At 32.7% G+C, this 23,055-nt stretch overlaps 1 protein-coding gene across 3 annotated transcripts in view; it reads right to left on the bottom strand.

Annotated features, from left to right (window-relative positions):
* Positions 1-23,055, bottom strand: part of Myo10A (unconventional myosin 10A) — a 255,983-nt gene that overhangs the window by 177,534 nt on the left and 55,394 nt on the right. Inside the window, exon 1 of one of the 3 annotated variants that reach the window (XM_072530304.1) lies at positions 18,049-18,250. The exons of 1 other annotated variant lie outside the window; for it this stretch is intronic. The gene's annotated coding sequence lies outside the window, so the exon portion shown is untranslated. Of the gene's footprint in view, positions 1-17,908; positions 17,927-18,048; positions 18,251-23,055 lie in introns of those variants that run through there. One more of the 3 variants, XM_072530306.1, reaches the window with a different exon arrangement.

Here is a 23,055-nt window from a genome sequence, read left to right as displayed (position 1 = left end):
GTTTCCTACAATCTCTGCCCAAACATTAACCTTTTGAGGGTATTGAGTGTGTTCTTCTCTCATCCAGTGAGGATTTTCCGTGGCCCAGTAGCGGCAATTTTGCCGATTAGCATGACCGTTAAGTGAAAAAGTACACTCATCAGAAAACATAATGTCTTCTAATTGGATAATATTGTTATCCAACATGTCCATCATTTGCTCACAAAAAAAAGTTCTCCTATCAAAATCGTCTTCCATGAGCTCCTGAGTAGGTATCATCTTAAAGGGATGCAAATTTATTTTCTTTTAATATGTTTACTATCGATGTATGGCTAGCATTGAATGTAGTGGATGCCTGTCTACTCGATGTATGTGGATTTTCCTGAAACTCAAGCAACACATCTAATTTGAGTTCATCACTCAGTGCATTGGCAGCTGCTTTTTTTATCTGCCTTACATGACCAAATTCGCGAAACTGCTTCTCTATTTTACTTATTGTTTCTTGGGATATAGGCGGTAAATTAGGAAATTTCCCATGAAATAGGCGAGTTACTTCCTGTTGTGTTCGGGTGTTATCTCCATAACCAATCATTTGTAAAACTGTTATTTTATGCATTTCCGTTAATCTAACCATTTTTCAGAATTGAATTGAACTAACTTTTTACTTAAATTAAAATACTGACAACTTAAATAAAACAATTTACTAATGCGTGTTAAAATAACGTTGCCACGGAAATTCTTTAAAGTTTTTTAATGGTTACCATCTAAAAACCACATTGCTATGGTTTTTGTTCACTTTCTCATTATCAAGACCTAAACGGGAAATAAGTTTTGAGTATATTTTAGCGAATTTCGGTAACTACATGATTTTAATTTATTTTATCTTAATTATTCTTAATAAACTTAAAAGCGACAACATTTTTGAATGGAGAATGAAAAGACCTTTCAAACGATATATCACAAGCCTATACTTCCTATTTTAAACATTGGGGGTTGTACCTGTCATTCTAAGGGGGTTGAAGGTATGCGTTGCATTTTCACGTTAAAGAATGTCAAGTTATAATTTAAATTTGACGTGTTTCGGGATTTTTTATAAATATGTACAGTAACCTAAATAATGAATTTATTCCATTTGGCTTTTACACACTGTATAGTCCATACATCGGAAAATACAGTGCTCATGATAATACCAACGACAATGGAAATATAATAATAGGATGTGCAGCTTCCAAGGCCATGGTCGTTGGAAGTACCTTCTTTGCCACAAGAATATCCATAAAGTAACATGGACTTCGCCTGATGAAACAAAAAAAAATCAAATAGATCACATCCCAATAGAAATCGGGCATTTCTCCATATGGAGCTAATATAGATTCAGACCACTTCTTGTAAGGCGCAAAAATAAGAGCAACAATTTCAAACGCAAAAAAGAAAAGAGCAAGAAAAGCACTCGCTATAATTTAAAAATCTAGAAAGAGCCCCATACACTAGAAAGGTATTAAAATTACCTTGAAAATGAAAATAAAATAGATGCAAATTTAACAGCTAGCGAGCAATGGGATGTATGTAGAAGAACAATTAAGGAAGTGGCAGATGACGTCCTAGGAACAGAAGAACCCACTTCACTCAACGGTTGGTTCGATCATGAATGTGAAGATATTACTAAAAGAAAAAAATAAGCGTATAAACGTATGCAACAATCAAGAACACGGGATAAGGAGCAAACTTACAAAGAACTTAGGGAGGAGAAAAAACGCGTGCATCGAAGAAAAAGCGTCCCTTGGAAAACCAGATTATGCAAGAACTTCAACATATAGTTAGTACCAGCGAAGCAGTACAAAGCAGATCAGTGGAGCACTTCGAAAAACTACTTGGTAACACAGTGGAAAATGATTAGCGTTACCCCAAAGGCGAAAAATTAACACCCACGTAGAACCTTCTTCAATATTGAAAGCGAGGAACGCAATCACACTCCTCAAAAATAACAAGTCCCCAGGAGTGAACTGTATCTCTGCAGAGCTCAGCTCATTAAACATAAAGGTAACAGCATTATCCATTAAATTCACAGCATAATAGTCAAATGGGAAGAAGAACAAATATTAGAGGAATGGTGTACTGGAATCCTATGTCCACTGCACAAAAAGGGAGATTTGTTGGAATGTAAAAATGGTAGGAGTATAACTTCAGAACACAATATACAGAATATTCTCGAACACCCTGTACAGCCGTTTAGGTACGTACGAGAAAGAAGTCCTTTGTGAATGTAAAAGCGGTTTTACGTGGTGCTACCTCAAATCTTAGAAAAAACCAATGCATTTAACATTGATAGGTTTCATCTCTTTGTGAACTTAAATCACCGTACGATAGCGTCCTAAGATAAAAATTATATGAAGCCATAAATGAACTTAACATTTCCCATAAATTAATAAGACTTATAAAAACAACTATGAGCAAAGTGATCTGCAGAGTGCAGATCGCGGGGCAGAATTATGCGGGGTTATGGCAGCGAAATGCGCTGGCGTGTCTTCTCTTTAATATAGCATCAAAATAGACTACTAAGAGATACCGAGTTACACAACAGAGAAACAATTTTTAATAAGTCAACGCAGATTATGGCTTACACTGATGATTAGGATTTGATCGCATACACCACACGAGGACTTAAAGAAATTGTTTCCAACTACTTGAAGGACTTTATAAAGGAGTAAAATACCAAAATGTTGGCGTCGATGCCAAATAACAGAGATAGAGCTAGAAATGCCGAACAAAATTTTAGCATAAACCACTATAATTTTGAGGTAGTAAATAGGTTTACCTATAGGTTCTCTCATATCAAGCGATAATGACATATTTAAAGAAGTAAAACGAAAGGTACTGATAGCGAACAGATGTTATTTTGGACTCAATAAGCAGCTGAAAAACAAAAATTTAAGCTTAAAAACCAAATTAACAATATATAGAACAGTAGAAATTCTTGAACTTATGGAATAACGAATAAAACATAAAGCAAGAGACCTAAATAAATACAGAGAAATTAAAAAAAAACATCAGAAAATTCGAAGGACAAAAGAGAGGTGGCTTTCCTATAGATGCAAAGAAATTGAAGATCTGAATAAAAAGTATGATAGCTTTAATTTACACAAAAAAATCAAAGAAATGACATGTTCTAGAAAAAACACAAGAACCAATATCCTTAAAAATGATAAAGGAGATATTATTACTGATATGAAAGAACTATTGTGTCACTGAACCAATTACATCCAAAAGCTATTGAATGATGAAAAAAAAGTATCATTAGAAACCACAGAAGATACCGGATCACCAATATTATGGGAGAAAGTCATCTACGCCTTCAAAAACACAAAAGAGGGCAAACCTACCGGACCAGATGATGTGTCCATAGAATTATTAAAACTTATTGATGAAGATGTTATTGATGTAATGGTTGAACTCTTTAATCTAATATATTAAACTTCCACAATCTTCAGACAATGGCTGCAATCGACCTTTTGTGGCAATACCCAAAAAGTTAAGTGCAATATCCTGCTCAGATCACAGAACAATAGCTTTAATGAGATAAAATGACATTAAAACATTTTTGAAAATAATACACAGCAGAATTGTTAAAACTCTTGAATATGAAATTAGTGACACACAATTTGGCTTTAGAAATGGTATGGCCACAAGAAATGCTTTATTCGGTTTAAATGTACTGGCCCAGAGATGCATGGATATGAATCAGAACATGTACTCATGTTTTGTAGATTTTGAAAAGGCATTTGATAAGGTTTAACATAAAAAGCTTGTAGATGTATTAAAAAACAGCAATATTGACAGTCGTGATATAAAAATTATATCTAATCTATATTGGATGGAATCAAACTGCCAAGGTAATAGTTGACAACCAGAACACTCGAGATAGCAAAATACAGAGAGGAGTCTGCCAGGGTTGCATGCTGTCACCACAATGTCTACAGTAAAGCAGTATTTAAAGAAGCCAGATTCTAAGAAATACTAAGAAGACAGTAAAAACTTTAAAGCGTTTTGATGATATTTCATTAATAATGTTGTTACTGTTTCTGAACTAAATGAATAACAAATTAATTTAAACCTTTACTAATAACTTTAACAATTTAATCACTATACGATGATCTTACGGCTTGAATGTGCTGGTCCAGAGATGCACGGATATGAATCAGGACACTTACTTATGTTTTGTAGATTTTGGAAACGCATTTGATAAGGTTCGACATATAAAGCTTGTTGATATATTAAAAAGCAAAAATATTGACAGTCGTGATATGAAAATTATATCTAATCTATATTGGAATTAAACTGCCAAGGTAGGAGTTGACAATAAGAACACCCGAGATATCAAAATACAGAGCCGACTCCGCCAGGGTTGCGGGCTGTTACCACTACCCTTCAATGTCTACAGTAAAGCGGTATTTAAAGAAGCGATCTCAGATTCAAAAAAGGAATATCTATCGATGAAGAAGTTTTAAATAAATTGCGTGTTGCAGACGATACAGTAATAATGACATATAATAACAATGATATGCTGTCAAAAATACGGACTAAGGATGAATTTGAAAAAAAAACTAAATGCATGATCATGACTAAATCAGCAGATGCAAACATATCCAATGGATTGTTTAGGCTACTGTAATTGAGATTGCGGATACTTAGGAATATGGATAACATCAAATGTAGACCAAACCAAAGAAATTAAGACTTGTATCGATGACGATAACGAATGATGCACGTGCATCATTCGTTAAAATTAAAAAGTTTCTTTGTTGTCGGGATATAAGGTTAGAACTACGCCTAAGAATGCTTCGGAGTTACGTATTCACTACTTTCCTTTATGGCTTGGAAGCATGGCCATTAAACGAAGTGCATTTAAATTAGTTGGCTGTCTTTGAATTTTGGTGTTACAGAGGAATCCTACGAATATCATGGACTCAAAGAATTTCAAACGCAGAAGTTACTAGAAGAATAGGAAATGAAGCTAAAATTATATTGACTATCAAAAGAAGAAAACTTGAGTATATGATAGGGCAAAGATACTCATTATGGCAGCTTATTATGCAAGGCAAACTTCGAGGAAAGCGAAATGTGGAAAAACGAAGAATATTGTGGCTTAAGAACTCGAGGGAATGGTTTGAATGCAGCAGTGCAGAACTCTTTAGAGCGGCAATCAACAGAGTCCGCATAACCATGATCATTTCCAACCTTCGATAGAAGATAAAAATAATCTCGTTGTAACAAATATTTTGCAGGTAAATAGAAAATAAAAATATGTTTCTATATTCTTCTAAATTCTATACTTCAATTACTTGTACCTCAATTTTAAAGTTCTTTATAATTGACTTATTCCAATATTTGTAATACCGAAAAATTGTATAAAAACTAAAATGTTTTAAGGCAACAGGGAAACCCTTCCAGAACTTATCAATTATTAAGTACCAAAATTGCCTTTTTTATTTAGTACTAAATAAAAACATTTTACCTGCAAATTATTGGTTTTGTGTTTCTTTAGAAACAGCGAAATTGTAATTACCGTTTAAGAGGTTTACCGAAACCAGGTAGATACGTTCATGGTTATTAATAACATTTAGAAGCAAGACAAAAGCCATTTGTTACAACAAGAATCCTGTTTTCAATGAATCTCAAGGTCAGTTTTGCATTCCATCCAACTAATATTTTTATTTCACTACAATCGATGAATGACTAATCATTCAATTGACTCCCTAATGGTGTAACATTGTAATAATGTGCATGAAATATTATTTAATAGGCGAGAAATAAACACTGCATTCAAACCAATTTATCACGTGTTTCTAGTGAAAGCATATTAGTTTCTACTGACTATTGGTAGTGGATAAAAATATGGTATCATCTTCTTTCACTTTTCATGGTGTTATATTCCAGATGTTGTGTGTAATTGTATAATCGACTAAAAGAGAAATAATTTTATAATACTAAGTAATATTGCTAATAAAAAGAATATTGTTTATTATAATTAATACATTTTTCAATAACAAAATAAAATATAACATGACATAAAATACAGGGGGCGTTTTTCCAGTCAGACACTGCAAAGTTGTAGATTTACAAGAACATCTACAACTTTGAAGTGCCCAACTACAATTTTGACTATCAAGTTTACTATTACGTTTTCATGCTTTTTATGACGTGTTCCTGAGAAAGTTAGACTTCTTTTAATTAATAATTTAGAATTAATAGCAAAATTAATCCATGACGGCTCAAGGCCTTAACATTTTTGTTGGTCAAAATTTTCACCGCGTTTTCCGTTTTTTATTTTGCAGTCAGAAGTAAAAATTAAATATCCATAATACTTATTATCATTAGGGTTCGGATAATTATGCCTTTACATACTTGCATATGCATTTATGCTGCTACAGGGCTTGGTGGCCCTGCCTTATACTAGTCGCTGAAGCCCCTCCTTTCTATCATGGGGGAGACAGATTCTTATACTCTGCCCTGTCTTTTCCCAAACTATCCAAACCTAAATCCTTGACCTAAACCGGCCATTACGCCTTGGCAAATGCAGCAGGTTTTAAAATCACGCCAAACACCCTCTAAAATAAATTGAAAATGTCACTATCTCAAAATAATGTATTACCCCAGGCGAGTAGGAAAAGATTTCCAAAATCTAGCACTAAACTGCTAGTCTGTCCCATGGATTCTGGGGGGAACAAAATTCTGACAAGTAAACATATCAAACTTAAACCCCAGTAATTTTAATTTTAAATAAAAAATTTTGTTTTAAATTTTAAATAAAAAACTACATAAGAAAGCCCCGAAATTAGTATTTCCACTATTAGAGAAAAAACCCAGTACCTTCTGCTCGATTACATATACAGCCAAGATATCAACAAAAATAGCCAAACACATAAAAAAGAAAGGAATAACACCAGCTTTAGAACAAACAACAACTTTGGGCAAATGTTGTAAAAACAATAAGAGCCCAAAGAGAAAGCACTTATATGGTGGTGTATACAAACTTAAATATGACAGTGCCCAAAAACTTACATCGGTCAAACTGGTAGAACTTGTAACAAACGTATATCAGAACATAAAAATGCTTTCAATAACAGAAAAACAGATTATTAGTATACACTTCTTGATCATTCATCTTCTAGACCATAATCACTCTTTAAATGACGAATTTTAAATTCTTCACATCAAAAATAAAGGCCTTAAGCTATATTTATTATATTAACAAACTAAAAAGTATAGACATAATTCTGTATTTTATAGTTTAACAATCCTTTTTATTATCAAAAATATAACATGCACTTAAACTTTTTTTTGTGTGTGCAAAATTCATTCGTTTATTATACAACTACCACTTAATTTGTAAAAAGTGAATATTGTGATCATGTTTGAAATAAAAAAAAGTTGGTAAAAAGAAAAGAAACAGAGACAGTAAACTGGGGTAGCCCAACTCAGCTACTTACGGGTACGGGATATTAAAAAGAACTTTTTATCTGTCAGCAAAGTGTGTTATCCTTTTGTATATATTTTTATTACAAATTAAATATACCAATTAAATTAAAAAAAGTTTTTTACTTCCTTTTAAGTTTTTTTTAAATATGGTATACATCTACCCACTGAGAATTTTCTTTTTATAAGATATGAGATATCAGGTAAGATATCAGAAAGAAAAGTAACAGTAAAGATAAAATGGAGAAGGAAGACCTGAAGATTATCGGAGCATACGGCCCAGAAAATAACAATCCTCAAAAAACAAGGGAATCGTTTTATGACCAATTACAAGTAGTAGATTAAGTCAGAGAAAATATGATAATATTGGGAGATTTTACCACCAATTTAACATAACCGCCAGAAAATTTAAGATGTTAATTTCCCCAAAAAAGACAAAATGAACGGTTATAACAGCAAATTTACTAAGATTGGAGCTGGAAGGTCAGATAATAGAACAAGTGATGGAGTTTAAATATCTAGGCATCACACTATCTAGCTGCGGAAAGCTCGAAACTGAAGTGGAAGATCAAGTAAAAAGAGCAAACCGAGCCGCAGGCTGCCTGAATAAAACAATATGGAGAAATAAAAATATCGGGAACGGAACGAAAGGCAGAATTTACAAAACAGTCATCAGACCAATAATGACATATGTGGCAGAAACAAGACCTGACACAGAGAGGACAAAAAGGATGTTAAAAACAGCAGAGATGAACACACTTAGAAAGGTTGATGTAAGACACTAAGGGACAGAGCTAGAAGTACAGATATACGACGTAGATGCAAGGTGGAGAACATCAAGAAATGAGTAAGAAATAGAAGAGTAAAATGGAACGATCATATAAGCCGAATGACAACAAATAGAGTAGTAATGACGGCAAGAGACGGTTCCCCAATGGGAAGACGATCAGTAGGAAGACGACGAAAACGATGGAATGACAACTTACTGGAGGCACATTGAAAAACATACAGAGTCATGTATATTTAAAAAGAAGGAAAAGAAGAAGAAAATATGAGATATGGTTTACTTGAGCTTTTTTGAGAAAATTTTTTTGTCAGAGTAGCTCGGGAAGATGTAGTATTTCCTGGCTACATAACCTAAGAACTTGTTTCAATATGACGACTTCAGGCCCATTTTCAGCAGTTGTAAACAAAGTAATAATATGCATGATGATCTTTGCCGTTCTTATCTGATAGGTATCACAAGAAGACAATGCGTTTCTGCAACAAGCTTAAATTTGACTGCATAAATTAAGAATTTCTCTGAAATAAAGAAATATTCATATTGCAGAAAACATAATAAAATGGCTTATTTGCTAATAATCACGAAAAGGACAAAGAAACGCTAATAGAAGAAGGATAAATAATAGATTTCTTGATAAAAACTAAAAAAATAAAAAATAAGGTATTTAGTATACCTATTCTTGAGGTAGATATCTTCTAAGACTTTCAAATATTTTTAAAGAGGTTTTATTTAAATCTACAAACCGCCAAGAATTTGGAACAGCAAACTTTAATATAGATAGCACATTGTACCATCGCATCGATTTAAAAAAAGGTTTGTTAAAAAAATCACGTCCGAACAATTACCGTGCGAAGAAACAACGAATTGATGACGCAAAGCCAAGTTTGAATAAGAGAAAGGTCGACCCACAAATATCTAGCGCAAGCGGAAATAATTTTTTTCCTCTTTGGTACTTTGGTTCGCCCTGTTCTTTTGTACTTTGCTGGCGTTGTAGATAATTATAGTCATTGTCGATTCTATTGAAAAAAAAAATCTCAGAACGTTTGATTTTTTGTATGATTATGTCACAAATTAGATCAAGAAAAATATATCGACAAGATATTGTTCAAATGTTCTAATATTTATTTAATACTTTTAAAGTATGTTAAAAACATTGTCTTTCACGTGGTAGATTGGCAATCGTTAATATAATTATCTTTATCACTTCCCTGATTAGTTAGTTGATTATTTCATAAGATACCTTTAAAATACACTGGGATGCAAAATTAACTGGACACTTAGATTTTTTGTTTTTTGTTGGTGTTTAGATCAAAACTTGTTTAATTTGTTTGAACTGTATTTTATGCCTTATTAGCGCTAACGTCTTTTTCTTGTTTGAACCTGTTTAAATGTTTTGTGCGAACAACACTTATACACATTCATTTTGTTGACGTGAAATAGTGGCTTAGTATTAATTTAAGTTTATTGTGGTACTGTACCTGATTATAAGTTTGGCTGTAGGTTTTTGCATTGTCTCCTGTTTAAAACTTGCATTAAAAAAATTATGACACCAAAAGAAGTATCACAAGCTGTTGATTTACATTATGATGGGCGGAGTTTTCGTTACATCCGAACTGCTTTAGGAATTTCTCGAAGACGAAGAACCACAAGTTAAGTTAAAGATCGCTTTCTTAGGTTACCACCAGTACTCACCAGTACTTGTTCAACGATTAAATGCTGTCCTTAGAAACACAGTTTCCGTTTATACCGTTCGAAGACAATTAAATGAATATGGATACCTGCCACGGGACCTCTATTAACAGGGGTGTCGACGATTGGAGTGCTGCGGTTTTTACGGATGAATCAAGATTTAACAAATACTGATTAGATGAGCGGCCTAGGGTATGGAGAAGAGCTGGTGAACGTTTTCAGCAATGTTGTTTTACTCTGAGAGTTCAATTTGGTGGAGGTGGTATAACGGTGTGGGCAGGCATCTCCCTAGAGGCTCATACAGAACTTGTTACAATTCAAGAGGACAATTTGAACGCTCAACGGTATATTCAGCAATGTTTGGAAGATTATGTAGTGCCATTTGCCCCATTTGTTGGAGAAAGTTTTCGTCTGATGCAAGATAATGCTCGTCCGTAGATCGCAAGAATAACACTTAACCAAGGGATTACTTGGATGAAGTTGTGATTCGTTCCTCAAAAAGTGTAGACTTAAATCCAATAGAGCATGCATTGGATACCCCGGACGACGTATTCGACGTAACCATGGTGAGGTTGAAACCATAAATGATTTGGAGCAAGCAGTTCGAGAGGAATGGGAGCAAATTCCTTTAAGCAGACTTTGCTGCCTTAGTCCTCGTGGAGGTAATACACTCTACTAAATATGGTTTTCCATTAAAAAATGTTTATTGTTTTTTTGCAGATTTTCAAATTTTTTTAATAGGGATGTTCACTAATTTTTAAATATTGTTAAATTCAATAGGTTATAACATATATAAAAACATAGCAAACATAAAATTGTTTAAAAATATATATATTTCTTAAGATAAATCAATTCTTAATTTCAATTCTGATGGAGGCTAGAAAAACGGCTCCTCGCAGCTAGGCTACGGTGTGTGACGTCAGCAGTCGTATCGACAACTTGTTTTGTATACGTATTTACGAAGTGTGACCAGTTCTTTAAATATTTAATCACTGATAATGAAGACAATTAAGTGGTGTTTGGTTCCTGGGTGTCTAAATACATCTAAAAACAATTCTGAGAAGATTTTTATTACAGTCCCAAACAATTTAACACCATATTCACATAAAATTGTCAAACCACAGGTTTTTATATCTGTACCTCGGAGGGATACTCTACAACACTATCTACATTTTTTCAATTTTGACAATTTTACAGACTAATAATTAACTTTTATAACTTAATTTAAAGGAATAGAGCACTAGGTCCTAAACCATTTGCTGATAAAGAAAGTGACCTTTAAAAGAACACCAAGTCCATTTTTACTTAGAGGGATAAAACACCATGTGGACTTAATGTTTTGTCCCTCTACGCATGTGAATTACCGCCGCGCATATCTCTATGATGAGAGGTAGACTGTTAGTGATCTAATAATAATACGTTTGCTAGTTATGGTGTGTTTACAGTGGTTTGTTACTAATAATAAGAACAATGAACCATAATTCTCGTAGGAGAAAGATTCTTGTAGTAAGCTACCTTTTTGATCATTATTTTTAAATTATTAAAAAACATAACCTCAAAAGGATAATGTAGTGATTTGATACCAACCTTAGACTAGCAATATTATTAAATCTTTTACAACCAATATTATACGCCTTGTTTAATTTCAGAATCAAATAATACACTAAGCAATGATGTTTTAAATGAAGAGCATATTATTAGAGATGCCTTGAGTTGTGATAACGAAGATCAGTCTGATATAGAGAAAAGTTCTGATAAACTATTCGTAGTGGAAATGAAATAAGATCTGCATTACTAAAATGGGCAGATACCATCATTCCTGACAGTAACATAGAAGAAATCATAGTACGGTCTTACAAATATTACGGCCAGAATAAAAATGTTAGCATTAATACTTGTTTAAAAAAGTAAAAATTATCATCCAGAAGTTTCTACTAAAGAGTAATACCCAAATGAAGGCGGACACTGTCCATGCGCTGATAGAGCGAAAGAGAAAAAACTTAACATTTCTATTTACACGCCCTGGGACTGGTAGCCGTTAGTCAGATAAACCTCAATGAAATATACCGTACATACTATCAGAAGAATTTAAAAATTTAATGTCTTTGTATGATGTCAAAACATCTTAAAATTCGCATTTGATTAATAGAAAAGAGACATTAACAAACAACAAGTTCTTCTGTCAAACTGTGTTTAATTGCAAGTTAAACAAAACAGCACTGGAACTATGTTTTTAAAAAGTAATTTTCATGACGAAAACCAGGAAATTGATCTTGTTAGGTTTCGAAGGCGACACCTTACATTGGCAAAAGATTTGCAACTTTTATCACAAAGTCCAATACTTATATCACAACAAAAGTATAACGATCTATTGGCATTACTGTCAAATGTTCCTACATTTTGCCATGATTTTTATCAAAGCTTAAAGCATACCTACTAGTAATACTAATAGTGACTATCCAGAAGGAGACTTGATTGAGGATGACTAAGTGGTTTGTACCTAAAATGCCATTTTTACATACATATTTGTATTTGTAAAGGTAAATTGTATGGTTAAATAAATTTTGTCGGTAAAAGTCAAATAGGATTGTAGTTGTTATTGAATACCCCATACTAATTCTTACAGTACAATAACTTTATACAATATCATGTCCGTTAAAAGGGTTAAAAAACACAGGAACAAATTTGTTTTTAATTATAACAAATGTATTATGTAAATAACAATAAACAGAATGTTCTAGTAAAATATTGTTTCAATATCTTAATAAAGAGCTGCAGCAATAATACTTTTTGGTGAAAAAAAGTTTAAAACTGCTCTCCTGTAAAGTTTTAAAAATGAACATAGTGTTGATTCCTTCCGAGGTACAGATATTTGCATTTATTTTTTTTCTAACTTGCATAATAACTGCCTTTTCTAGATTTTCTCTCTCTTTGTAGCAAACACCACTTATTTGGCTTCATTATCACTGTATAAATACTTGAAGAACTGGTTACACTTCGTAAATACGTATACACAACAAGTTGTCAATACGACTGCTGACGTCACACACCGTAGCCTCGCTACGAGGAGCCGTTTTTCTAGCCTCCATCAAAATTAAAATTAAGAATTGATTTATCTTAAAAAATATATATTTTTAAACAATTTCATGTTTACTATAGTTTTATATATTTTATAATCTATTGAATTTAATTGAATTTAACTATATTTAAAAATTTGTGAACATCCCTATTGTTTTTTCTATGTAACATTCTTGAGTTGTAATATATTCGACTTTTAAATTTTGTTTTTTATTAAATACTCAATTGGAAATATCTTAAACAATTTTAAAAGAAAAATCTGAGTGTCCCGTTAATTTTGCACCCTAGTGTATAATTTAGATTTTTAGGCCCGAGGGCCTCTGGCCCGAGGGTTTGTAAGTCGCCCGAGGGCATATACATGGATTAATACCCGCGGTGCATACAAACTTTTATGTCATACTAGTTCGTTATTGCATCTACAAATAAATATGTTCTAAAAAATCCGAAAATTCGATTTCATTTTGACAATATATTTTATTTATAGTAGACATTCTATCGTCCGTGTTATGTGGCTACGCAACGGAAATGCTGTCAAACGTTGTATCTTTTTGTTTGTATCTTTAAACCCGTGCGGGCCATAAAGTACACTATAACGTAGTTGGTAACTAAGCAATAAAAACACAATAATAAACTAGTATGACATAAAATATTTTTTGATGATACTATGTACGTCCGTAAACAAATCTATAAAATTCAAAAAACCAAAATATATACGATTTCAACCGTTCTTTGGATGAAGAAAATCATGAAATCCTGTTCGAAATTAACTAAGAATAACTATAATATAGGTGCAACATAACGTTACATTTAAAATCATATATTCATAAAGTATTTGTAAAAGCAAGAAAACCTTGATCCTAGGCGATGATATAAACGTAAAATTATCAACATGTATCTATGTGAACCTGATTCGCAACCAGATATTATATAAAATATTTCTTATACGGTAACGTAATATCCATTTTGTAATTATAATCAGGTGTTAACGGTATCTGTGTCAGAAAATTATACAATTCATTAGATCAAATCCTCAAGCTACGAATACTAGATTTGTACGTAATACGGACGGTGGTGGTATTTATAAAATATAGGAGATATGTCAGATGAGATGTATGGAAGAAGAGAATATTAAAATACTAGCGCACGAAAAAGATATCAAAAGCTTTGAAATACTTATTTAGTTTACTGATAGTATATTAAACAAAGAATTTGACATAAAAGCAGTCAATACAGTTGAGACATAAACAAGTTGAATAGCAGACATGTTGTAATATAATTATAGAAGTGCGACAAATAACAGATCAATAAACAAGCAGCATCTTAATGTCTATGTATAAAAGTGTTCAACAGTGTCTGGAAAGATTAATTGATAAAGGTAATACGTGATGTACGTAAGTGTGTGTAGATTGTGATATATGTTTGTGATAGATAAACAGCTACTGTTGAACAGGTGTAGAAGAAACTAAAAACGTTGGCTTTCACCAGAGCTCAGTGCTTATTTAATCTCATAATAGGGAATTCCTATATAAAATTCCTTGGTTTTTAATGTATGCTGATGATGTGGTGTAGGAAATTCTAAAAATAAATTACAGCAATATAGACTGAAACTATAGTAAAACATCTTTAACTAACTGTTTATCTGGTAGTTTAGCCTACTTTCACTGCAAACATTAATGAATACGTAAAAATCGAATCGAATATGTACACAAAGAAGCTGAAAATATTGAATAATAGAAATCAGATCAGAATCATAAGCTAGCAAAATAAGATCTAAAGGCATTAAAACACTTAATTGAAAGAGAACCGACAAAGCCTAATCTCTTTAGTGAAGAAAACTAATATACCAGTTACCCAAGACTACACTACATTTTCTCTAAAAACTGTTGTAGTGATTTTTAAAAAGGTTTTGGTCTGAAGGAGGCTGTGTTCAGAATAGTTTTGTACTACTCACACAGACGATGACACTAAACGGAAGAAATACTAATTAGACGAAACAATAGCTAGTAACTTATAGCGTTGATTGGGGTTATTCAATCAACGCTTATAGTTAAACATGGGGTTGAGAGAGATTGAAGGGGTTGTACTGTTGTACCGGGTTTATTGGACACTGTATCTTTTAATCACTCAGGGCTAGTTAATACGAATATAGCATTTCAAGTGGAGTCTTAGTCTATCACTAGTCAACACCGTAATGCGTGGTGAAGAGCCACAACCTTAACGAGGTAATCCTGTTGACACAAAATAATATGAATTTAGACCAGAAGGTCAATAAAAATTCCTGAAAATAGGTAGCGGTGTGTTCAGTACTAAGTTAAGGCGTATAGGAATCAATCTTGGACCAGTTCATCATTGGACGTTATTTAGGAAATTAGATATCCTGGACACGAAAGAACCAGAACAGAGGGAGCAGTAATGTATTACTTGGAAAGCAAGGCACAGGAACCAAATCTTCGTCATAGTATTGCTGTTTTGATAAACAAATCTATAAATAAATATGTAAATAATTTTGTCCCATATTACGCAAGATGTCCTCTCTTACAGCTAAGATGTCATTCATTTAACGTTAACCTCAGACAAGTTTACTACCAACAGCGAATAGAAGTGAAGAGGATATAGAATAATAAAATTCTACCAACAAATAGAAGGAGTAATGCGTGCTACAAAAAACAGAGGTATAGATATAGTAATAGGTGACTTCAATGCCAAAATAACAAAAGGTAGAATCGAAAATATAAAAGGAGAACATGGGCTAGGCGAAAGGACCGAAGGAGGCGACTGACTAGTCCAGTTTTTACAGAAAAAATCATTAGTATTGACTAATACGTGGTTCAAACTGACCCCAAAGAGATTTTATACTAACCAAAATAACCTAGAAAGAATCCGAAGAAACCAAATTGATTACATATTTATTAATAGTAGATTCCGAAATGCCATAAAATCGGTTAAAATTTAGCCAAGAGTAGACATCGGGTCTGTTCATAACTTACTGGTAGCTCAAGTAAGAGTCAGATTGAAACAAATCAAATATTTGATTCAATCAGATTGAAACAAATCAAATACTACATTGAGATTAAAAAGTAAACCTTGTTTACTTTGTTAATAAAGGACAACAAAAATACAGCGAATAAAAGAACACTGCAGATATATGTAGATAGAATATGGACACATATTAGAGACACAGCAAAAGAAACTACATTAGAAATCCTAAAAAAAGGAAGTAAACAAAAAGGAAGAGATTCGATAACCAATGAAATCCTATAGCGAATGGAGGAAAAAAGACTACAAAACGATAAAGATGAATATAATAAAATCAACAAAATGATCAAAAGACAAATCAAAGAAGCCGAAAAAAAATAATTTGTAAATGAACAGTGCAAGCACTTGGACACACTTGAAAGAAAACACGATATGTAACAATAATACACTGAAAACTTTGTTTTCAAAACTTCCTCAAGATTTATTATAAAATCTTAACACTACAGCCGTTTCGGCTGATTGACTTTCTCAAGTGATCTATTTTTGGCATGCGTTTACACTTTATAGTCTTTAATGAAATAGGTTGAGGAGGGTTTGTCTCAAGTTGGTCATTCAGAATTATATCTGTGTGTTTTAATTTGTTGATTTCCATAGATTCTAACAAGGATAGCTTAAGACCTTTATTTTGAATGTGAAGAATTCGAAATTTGTCATTAAAATAATGATTATGATCTAGAAGGTAAAGTGCGTATGTAGAATCTGTTTTTCTATTATTGAAAGCCCTTTTATGTTCTGCTATTCGTTTATTAAAATGTCTACCAGTTTGACCGATGTAAGTTTTTGGGCAGTCGCCACATTTAAGTTTGTATACACCACTGTGTAAGTGCTTTTTATTTTTTCTCTTGTTGTTTTTAATATATTTGCCTAAGTTGTTATTTGTTCTGAAAGCTGGTGTTATTCCTTTCTTTTTTATGTGTTTGGCTACTTTTGTTGATATTTTGCCTGTATATGTAATCGAGCAGAAGATACTGGGTTTTCTCTCTGGTGGTGGAAATACTAATTTCGGGGCTTCCTTGTGTAGTTTTTGATTTAAAATTTTATTAACTGTTTATTCGTTGTATCCATTGTTTACTGCTATTTGCTTAATGATATTTAATTCTGTCTCAAAGTTGTATTTTGACATCGGAATTTCTGTTAATCTATGTAACATATTATGATAGGCTACCAGTTTATGTTGTGTGGGATGGGCTATACACAGTTTATCATTCATCGAAATGATCGAATTCTACCTTAAAAATATTATTAAAATTAATTATTAACTATAATAATATGTAATTAACACACTATTATTAATTTAACGTATCGTTTCAAGGACAAAATATGATTGAAATGTCAAATGGTGGTAGTTCAGATTTCTTTTCTAGATGGCGTCGTTAGTTTACTGGACAAACGGAAAATTGTCAAAATATTTCTTCTTATACGTGAATATTTAAAGAATATAAAGCTTTTTGTGGAATTGTAATTCATTTAGTAGTTTTTTAGAAAAAAAAAATCCCAAAAATTAGTAATTAGGGATTTTTTCTTCAATAAAAGTTGCAAATGACTTAATAAAGCATTTTTGAAAAATTACCATGAGAGAAAAAGTATGTAATTTTAATGAAATACATATAAAAAAATTTTACTCGAAACGACTCGGGAAATTGTTTTTTTTATATTATTTTAATAACAATTTCCAGTCCACTTGGGAAAAATTAAAAAAAAAATTAAATTTAAAAAACTAATAAAATTGAATAAAAAAGGGTGCTGCAGAAAGGCAAAAAAAATTATTCGGTATTTATCGTTTTTGCGTTTTTTAGGGTTAAACAGCTCGCTTATAGGTAGATATTTTTTAAACCAGTTAACCGGTTTTAAAGTATTTAAAATCTTTACCTATTTATAACACAAAACACCTAAATTTAGTACCATCATTCCGCCTTTGATATAAATTGTTTCCAAAAATACCCTCTGGAATTTTAATACCTTTAACCAGAACTCGATTCTTCTAAGATTAAACCCACTAATATGCAAACCTGTTTGTAATCAGATGGACCATATGGTATAAAAGTGTTCGTCCATTACTCAAGCTATCACCAGCAGACACAATAGAGTGTTATGCACCGCTACTCAAAATCACGTTGTTTTCAGTTCTATATGATTAATAACTGTTCGAACGAAAGCGAGTTTAAAAAATATAGTTTCAAAACATAGTTCATTTCACGTAATAATAGGTATTGCCTTTCACACGAATCCACGAGCATTTGTGCGAAAACTAACAATAATTTGTTATGCTGTCTTTCCCTTATCAAAAACAGCGGCGTAGCAATTAATAAAAACATAAAATGTTTTGTTTTTACAAAAAAAAAATTAAATTATCTGTGAAATTAATACGGAATAGCAACAAAAAAATAAGTGTGATTATCTCAAACATTCATCTGATATAAGTCTGTTGTACTATTGCAACCTTGGCAGGAAATACATATATTAGCAAAAGAGATCTAATTAGCAAAAGAAAAACAAGAATTAAAATAATTCAGAAATAACCTTTTTGCGTCTGTCCATATCACTCCTCCTCGCTCCAATATTTTCCCGATTACTTCATCCTATGTTTGTCTCGGTCTTACCCGTTTTTTGTTTTTCAATATTTTTGCTTTTCACTGGTACGGTATTCTTCATCCGGTGTAAATAACCCCACCAACTCAGCTCTCTTCTATAAACTCCAATATGGATTGTATTTTCAGTTAGATACTTATTCTTTCCATGTTGGTAAAGCCTTTTACTCTTCTTGAAAACTTCATCTCTATAGCCTGGATCTTGCTCTTTTGCCGATTTAGTACCCATTATTCGCTACCAAAAGTCAGGATAGGTATATAAACTGCTTTAAAAACTTTCATATTTGTATTCCGTGATATTTCTTTTCTGCATATAAATTTTATGTACGTTGTATGATACAGTTGTAGCGTTTTCTCTACTCTGCTATTGATTTCTGTTTCTAAAGATCCTGTTTCTTCTATTATTACTCCTAAGTATGTAAACGTTTTAACTTGTTCTATTTTTGTTACTTCAATTTCTCTATTAAGTTCTACCATTGTTTCTTCTATCTGCATAACTTTTGTTTTGTTAACATTTCCGTTTTCAGTGAGAACTTCTTTCTATATTTTCAAAATCTTTTTAAGTTTTCTGCTATTTGCAGATTTCTAAACCCTATATTCAGTATTTTACATCTTGTTGTGCATGTCTTAATAATTTCGTCCATAAATATTATGAATAGTGTTGGGCTAAGTGCTCCCCCTGTCGTAAGTCTCCATTTATTGTATACGTGTCTGAAGTTGTATGGTTACTAATAACAGCGTTGCTGTTGTCATTGTATATTTTTTGTATCATTCTCAGTAACTTGTTGTCCATTCCTTTTTCTCTTAATTTGTTTCATAGTTTTTGTTTTGGTACTTGCTCAAAAGCTTTTTCGATGTCAAGGAATGCTACGTATATTTTATTTGTCTCTTGCAGAGTTTTTGTGTTATCTGTTTAAAGGTAAATATATGATCCTGTATACTCCTACCACTTCTACGTCCACTTTGTGCTTCGTCTAATGTGTATTCTGCCATGGTTCTTAAGCGTTTGTTTAATTTCTTTTTCTAAAAGCTTTCATACATTTACATAGGAAAGTCAGTCCTCCGTAGATTTTCTCCTATCTCCTTTTTTGTATATGGGTACAATTAGTGACACTTTCCAATCTTCCGGTATATCTTCATTTTTTATATCTTTTCATTATTTTGAGCAATACTTGTTCTCCATTTTTCTAACGTTTTTTATAATTTCTATTGTTATTATATCCTCCCCAGGAGCTTTTTCATACTTCAACGTTTTTAATGCTTCTTCTAGTTCTTTCTCGTTTATTAGACAGAAATTATTTAAAAAAAATATATCACTTTAAATAATCAATTATAATATTTAATCCTTCTATCAGTACTCGTTTTCTAATAAGTAATGTCATCAACAAGATCAACACAAACTACCAGTATAACAATTGGTAATCATGTTTCTTTCACCAATATATTATATGCGGACGAATTATTAAAAAAATTGCTTGGGAATCAACAACATGAAATAAAAAAGGAAAAAAAATACTCATGCTCATGATTGAGTTAAATACATTGCAACCGGGACAATAACTTAATTCATCTTGATACAAGTAGAAGCATGAAAAATTTAACGTTATCGACTTATTCTGCTAACTTCCTTAATTCATCTAATGCGAACATGCTAATTATGAAGCGCGTTAATGAATATAAAGAAGTTATTAAAATATTTAAAATAGAAACACTAATACATTTCTTATGCTTGGTGAGATATTGAGCTTTTTCTTGGAATGTTGTATCTGCTCAGCGGACTTTTGGAGAGCGAGAGATGACTGAGATAAGACTGGTCTCCGCAGCTACCTTTTCAGGTTTAGGAGGGTTTAGTCCGATCAGTGCCTCTACTGTGGTCTCTCGAATCTGTGACACACACGATGTTGGAGTGTGAGCATTGGGCGGATGAAAGAGAGAAGTTGAAAAGAGAGTCTAACTGCAGAATCTTTGATAAGAGAAATGGTGGAGAAAATGATGAGGGATGGGTGGTGGTGGACACGGATCCACAAATTTATCAGGCAGCTGCTGTTTTCAAAAGAACGAGAGGATAAGCAACTCGCAACAGAATTTTAAAACGAGGGAGTAGCACCAAGGTGGGGTTCGAATTGTCGCAGGCCGAAATAGGAGCGAATGAGAGACAGACAACGCGAGAGAGATGGCAGCCTCGCTAAGGCAGGGGGTTGAAAGTCTTTAGTGGTTCGTGTGGGTGTGGTTTTACTGATAAATATGTAGGAGAAAGAATGGGCATTGGGTGATAGCAGGGCATCAGGAGAGATGTTTTGCCTTAACCAGCCCTTCCACCCCAATGTCTGGAGTGACAGAGAAGAGGGTGATGGGACGAAGTGTCAAAGGTCTAACTCCCTCGGGCATCTCGTCTGGGCACAACATGGCGTTAAGGTATTAGGAACCCAACACTACCTGAGTGAGTCACAGGTGTCTGTATGCAGATTTTTTTTCTTCTCTTTAAAGATGTTAAAAAAAGTCTGGCTAAGGCAGCCGACATATATGAGCAGCCACTCATAGCAATCAATCAGTTTTGTCCGAAGACGTTGGGGATAGGTCTGGTTGACACGACAAATACGCGGATATTGAACGCAGCCATATTCATTTACCTTCAAAATCCCCAGTCGCTTTGGCTGCGGGCAGCCAAAGGGCTGTCTGTTCAGTGGGCGCGTTCTTGTGGCTGCCACAGTAAGCAAATTCTGGGTTGCCTAATGCGCGGACTTCCGTAAACCGTCGTGGTTTGAGTGGCTGCATCCAGGTTGTCTTGTATTGCCATATTGCCATTGATTGTTCATACCATTCAAGCTTTTAAAGCAGAACCATATTCCTGGACCTTTCCTTATGATTATTTTTCTTTGTTTATTGATTGTTTTAATTGTTTAGTTTAGTGATTATTATCAGCAAACGTAACAAGCAAAACTAATTTTTAAAATTTTTATCGTTTTCTTTATTTTAATAAGTAAGTATAGTTTTAATACATCCTCCGTCAATCCACCTAATGCGCAATATAGTTTTATAGTAGGTAATATATTTCAAAAGTGTTGATGTTTAAACTTGGAAAATACATAGCAGCTTAGTATTCTGATTCCCAGCTCCAATTTTATATTCATACTGAAGGCCCTACCAAACGATGGTGTTCTGGGGATACATTCAGAAAGATGATAGCTGTCTGTGCATGTGGTGCGAACTAATCAATGGATACCTACTGCAGTGTCGTCTGGTAAACTGTGAGCAAGAGTGCTGTGCTACAGACTTAATGGAATGCAATGAGGTAGCATTAGCTCATGTCAACCACTGGTTAAACGAAATATGAAAGTTCACACTTTAATAGTATTATGTATCGCTATGTTTCTTGTAAATTCACCCACATATTATTAATATATGTATAAACCACACACATATTTGCCAAAGAAGTACATTTAATTGAAATAAACTCAAGGCACTATGAAGAATCCAACACGGAAAATACGCTTAAATAACATAATTAAAACAATCTAAAACATGAATAAACTAAATATAAAACAAAACAATAAAAAAAAATTGCATAAGGTAAGAAAGAAGTCAAAGAACATAGAAAATATCTAAAAAGGAACAGAACAAAATAAACGAAATTTTTTCATAATTCTGATGTATCTGTTGCAGTCTTGCCTACATTATTGCCTGAATGAATAGACCATCGAGCCGCGCAAAAGTACAGGATCGATTTTTTTTTATTTTTATTTTGATAAAAAAAATATCAAAATGCGCCACCCAATACCAAAGCTTATTCTGAATAACAGTTTAGTGTATTATTTGATATACAAAGAAATACTTAATGGTAAAGTCAAGTCAATTTTAAGCAATACACACTTATTTATAGACCCATTTGTCACGGTCAAGTTGTTTTGCAACAAACCTTTCAATACGCAGATATTGCTTTACACTTTTAGCACATTATTTCTCAACTTTTGAACCAACTTTTCTTTGTAACTGCGAACAATAAATGACACATACGTTGAGCATGTCAGGATAAGGTTTGTTGCCAATGCAACGATCAACCTTCAAAGAAAAATCTCAGATGTGTATGTTATGAGGTGAATGTTATTATGTCGAATGGAGATAACATGAATTGATTTAATTACATGTATTACCTAATCGAATTCTTACATACTTACATAAAATTAGTTTTCCCAGAAATTATATCTACGCATTGTAAACACCGTAACACGGTTATTGAAAATGTTGGAACAAATATTTTAAATGACGCATATGAAAACAATTTTATAAACATAGAATCTACAAACAAAACAAAAGTATATGAAAGACCTTAGTATTTAGTTTGTTAGGTCTTGCCACTCAAAACAGAAATACAAATTAAAAAGGCTGTACAATATCTTACTACTTCCATACAAAAGGCGGGATGGAGGG

The sequence above is a fragment of the Diabrotica undecimpunctata genome, chromosome 4 (assembly GCF_040954645.1).
Source record: "Diabrotica undecimpunctata isolate CICGRU chromosome 4, icDiaUnde3, whole genome shotgun sequence".
Classification (NCBI taxonomy): Eukaryota; Metazoa; Arthropoda; class Insecta; order Coleoptera; family Chrysomelidae; genus Diabrotica; species Diabrotica undecimpunctata.
Note: the sequence above shows the minus strand (reverse complement) of the source record. Positions and strands in the feature narration are given on the sequence as shown.